This window comes from Polistes canadensis, unplaced genomic scaffold (assembly GCF_001313835.1).
Source record: "Polistes canadensis isolate GaletaPanama2010 unplaced genomic scaffold, ASM131383v1 scaffold_21, whole genome shotgun sequence".
Taxonomy (NCBI): Eukaryota; Metazoa; Arthropoda; class Insecta; order Hymenoptera; family Vespidae; genus Polistes; species Polistes canadensis.
Window position 1 is genome coordinate 322,215 of NW_014569568.1, and position 4,866 is coordinate 327,080.

The window sequence follows — 4,866 nt, forward strand, 5'->3', positions numbered from 1 at the left end:
TATATGTATAATTGTAAGATAAGTATAGAGCATATAATTATTTTTGTGAGTCACTGTAAATTGAAGGATGGTGAACGAGCTGCATGCTGGTCGAGTAAGTGTGAGAGATAAAGAGATAGAAAGAGTACGAGAGAGAGAGAGAGAGAAGGGGATGGGATGGAATGGGGTGGGGTGGGGTGGGGTGGAGGAGGTTAGAAAGAGGTGGGGAATCGAGTCGAGAACGATGTTACTGGCGTGATAGGTGAAAGGTTCAATGCCTTCTGCTATGCCAGGGAAATGTCTGTTTCTAATGCCGTTCTAAGAGAACTCGACTGAGAGAACTCGAATGAGAAACTCGGCTAGGATCTTCGTAGCATCCTCTCCTATCATCTTTTCTCATGGGATACTAGCGGCTTCTTTCAACGATAATACTGATGCTGGTACTGGTACTGGTTTGGTGGTATTGGTGGTGGTGCTGCTCTTCAAAAACACTTTTCCTTACGCCACATGGATTCTTGGTAAGAGAGAGAAAGAGAGAGAGAGAGAGAGCATAATGTGTCTTGGATAATGTTATGTAATTATACTCCTTTCTTTCAAATCAAGATTTGACCAAGGATTTTAAATAAAATTTGTTAAAACTTTTGATACATTTCAATTCACTACCACTACCACTATCATCGATATTAATGTTCAAATGCAACAATTTCCTTGTTTATCTTCTCTAATTCTTGGGTTTTTATTATACGATATAATATATATATATATGTATTACTTTTTTAAATTATATTTTGTTAAAGAAAGTATCAAAGGAATTTCAAATAAAATGATTTCTTCTCTACCTACAACAAACACCTCTTGTAAGTTCAAATCTAATAACAGTTTTCCTCTTTGGGTTTTGTTTCTCTTATTCTACGTTATCTGCATTTTATCGTTCGATTAATAATATATTTACAAATAATATATTTTCGAAAAGTAATTTGACCTTTTCTTTCGGTTGATTTTTTTCTTTCTATGGTTAATAAAAAAAGAAGATATATATTATTATATATATAAATAATATAAAATTATTATATATATATATTAATTTTACTGACATAAATATAATACCATAGATTTTGTTGTAGAACAAAAACAAAAAAGAAAAAAACAAGATATTTAATTGTATTTTCATTTTTTTTATATTCGAATATAAGAATTTAAATATAAGTCGCAATGAATTATTATTAAATTTTATGTTAGATCTCGTCGACCAAGTTTGACTTGAAAAGAAATATCTTTTTCTTTTTTTATCTCGAAATATCTTTGAAGAATCTTTTTATACGACCTGACGTTCAGATAGGATTCATGTTGAGTAACATAGTTAAAACTGAGCTAGAAGAAATCCCTTTTCCTTTTCCTCCTTCTCCACCCCCTCTTAATCCCCCTTCCCCTGTATTTTTCTCTGCTCACGGTCGTTCAACTTGCAAAAAGAATCCTTCCGCTAAGAAATATCGTAAGCATTTTATTGCTTGAGAATCAGTCAATGGGAGAAAGTTCTTTATGGTGTATAAGAGAAACGATGATACTGTGATTGCGTATATAAAAAAAAAAGAATTCTTTTTTTTATCCCAATTATAGAAGGAGAGAGAGAGAGAGAGAGGAAAAAAAGAAGAGGGGAGAGTGGGGAAAGGAGGAGGAGGAGGAGGTGTAAATAAAAACTTTGAATGTTAACGAGAAGTTAGAAATTAATTAACAAACTCTAATTTTTGTTCTACCCCACCTCACCCCACCCCACTTAAGATTTGTAAAGTTAATTGGTAGAGGTTACGTTAATTGCACGACAATTATCTTTTCTTTATTTTTTTTTTTTTTTTTCTTTCAAAAGATCGAAGGAATCAAAAGAAACTTCATTTTCTTTGAGGATAATAATAATAATCATAAAAAAAAAGAAGAAGAAGAAGAAAAGAAAATATAAAACTATAAAAGGATTTGGCATCTTTTACGAAAAAGATGAAGTGTATATATATATAGATTTTTTTTTTTTTTAATTTTTTTTTTCACGGTCGTGAACGCAGTTATGCAAATTATCTAACGCATTTAACATTCCTCATTCGTCATCTCGATATGACGAGGCATAAAATGGTGACTGAAAAAAGGAAAAAAAAAAAAAAACGTCCACGACCTTTCAACGTGTAGTGTCTAATATATCACAGAAGAGAAAGCGTTTTACTATAGGGTAAAATTGACAACAACAACAAAAATAAAATTCGCACGTGGGAGGATGGAATATAATCTCTTTTTGGTTCTTTTTTTTGTTTTTTTTTTCAGTATAATACAATTGTTAAATTCAATTCTTTGATGGACAGATATTGGATCGATTTTTATGAACTTATCGATACAAACTACGATGACCTTCGAATCAATAATTCTGATAATAAATTGAATCGAAAAACAAAACAAAAAAGACAAAAAAAATAGTATCAATGTAAATTAAAAAATTAAGAAGAAGAAGAAGAATTAATTTGACGTTAATTATAATGTTACTTTTCCCCTATTTATTATATATTTTCCTATTTATTAATTTAACCTTAATAATATTCAGAATAATTTATCATAATTATCGATACAGATATAAAATTGAATCCATATGAATTATGAATTAATTATTATCAAGGACAAATTCGACCTTATTCGTGTAAACGAATTTCAAAATGACAAATTAATTTCTTTGCTCATTACGAAATAAGATAATTTTTTTTTTTATTTAAATACGGAACGTTTCGTAATATATGATGGGGAAACCAGTTTGAAAAATGGACATACGGTATGCAAAAACAAAGAATAATACTTTTTTACGGTAATATCATATTTGATAGTGTTTCAAAGTTACAGTCACATTTATGTTTCAATAGTTCCCCGAAAGTTTATTTTCATAGAAGTTATTCAAAATGAATCCACCACGTTCCTTTTGATTTGCATCGTTGCATACTTGCAATCGTATTTATCGAATTCAAAAATTCCTTTTCAAAATTTCAAATATGTGTTGTCGAATACGTCAACAGTTTTCTCATACACGTGTAAGAAATTTGTCTACATTGTCAATAGGAATCGAATAGAACAATTGTTTTCGAATAATTTTAAAAATGAAAATCTAATTTCGTGCTTGTAACTTTGAACTCACATGTAATCGATAATAACGAAGTATTATTATTCCGAGTATATTATTAATAGTTAAATTAAATTAAAACGATTATTATATAATTGTTAATAATATATAATTAACAATTATATAATAATACAATTAATGATCACATTTATATCTATCGTGTGTACATTATTTTTGTTTATTCCTGAAATATGAGTTCTCAACCTTTTAACATAGGAAAATTCTATTTAATAATTTATTTTTTTTAATATAAATAAACGATCCATATTAAATTTTGAGAATAAAAAATCAAAGAAACGTACAAACAAACATTTGTAATTCGAGTTGTTTCGTATTCGTTGTTCGTTCGAGAATAATTTTGCGCTATTACGAGTTTGTTCTCAAGCATAACCGCGGATAAGTATAGTTTACATGTATCCTATGTATGAATGTATGTATGTATATATGTATTATAATCCTACACGATCCTGACGTGTCACCGACACGACTTCTTCTTCCTACGTTATGGGGAACATTCTCAACGAGTGTATTAAATAAGGAGACAAGTTTTCTTTGATGGAACGTTGTTTCTCCTACGAGAATATTTTTTATCCTTCTACCATGTCTGACGCCTTTGTTAAAGAATATTTCACATTTTTTTTTTTTCCCCCATGTAATAGCAAAGATTCGAAGAAAAAAAATAAACGTGTTGGTACAAAGTGTTAACGAAGAAATCAATTAGGTTTCATTTCAAATGTGAATCTTGTGAAATTCTTTTTAAGAATAAAAAGAAAAATATACTTCATCCACGACATCTTATCGTTTGTGTTATTTTATATACAAGAGATTTTTATATAAATTTATTCTCCTTTATAAACATATATTTTTTTTGTTTTGTAATCCTATAAAGTTCTGAACGATTGTAAAATTAAATACGAGTAGTTGAAAATTTGTGTCTTGTGTAGAATTGTAATGTATGTAACTTCAAAATGACGTTAGCACACATATATTATTTTTCTTTCTTCTTTTTCTTTATATTATATTCGATAATCGATATATTGATGATATTATATAATATCTCGAAAAATATTTCATTTCGTTATCTAATTAATTTGTGTTTCGTATTGAAATGAATTTAATTTACGATAAAGAAGAACATGGTTCGTACAATAGATTTTAAATTAAAACGAATAAATTATAAAATATAGAATTTTGATTAATATTTCATTATTGATATTTCATTTTCTCGATAAAATGACTTTTGGAACATCCTGTATAATAAGTATGAATGTTTGTGTGCGTGTGTGTGTATCTTGCAAGTATTCGTCTGTAGCTCGATACTAAATCGTGTTCCAACCGAGCCGAGTTTACGTTCATTGAGTAATATACATACATAGATAAATATATACATGCATACGTGCATACACGAAAGATCGATTATGTTTGTGTGGAATATCCGCGTGTCCCACATACATGGATGATTGGACCTAGCTAGTAACATAACTATGAAGCTGACGATATCCGTAACGAGCAACTGACGAAAGTGTATTATACCAGAGAGAATGAGAGAGACAAATACACACATAATGAGATACATATATATATAAGTATGCATATATATTTTCTATGCATTCAAATTATTCTAGAATATTATTGATCGTAGGATATTTATAATATTTAATTCTATCTTGTAGTTAATTTCAATTATGATAGATAGAATATTATTTTATATGTCAGGTTTGAAAAATAAGAAACAAATAATT

The 4,866-nt window shown here is 28.7% G+C and overlaps 1 protein-coding gene across 3 annotated transcripts in view; it reads right to left on the reverse strand.

The window, feature by feature from the left end:
- LOC106793961 (low-density lipoprotein receptor-related protein 2) overlaps positions 1 to 4,866 on the reverse strand; it is a 59,152-nt gene that overhangs the window by 23,755 nt on the left and 30,531 nt on the right. The window lies entirely within an intron of this gene.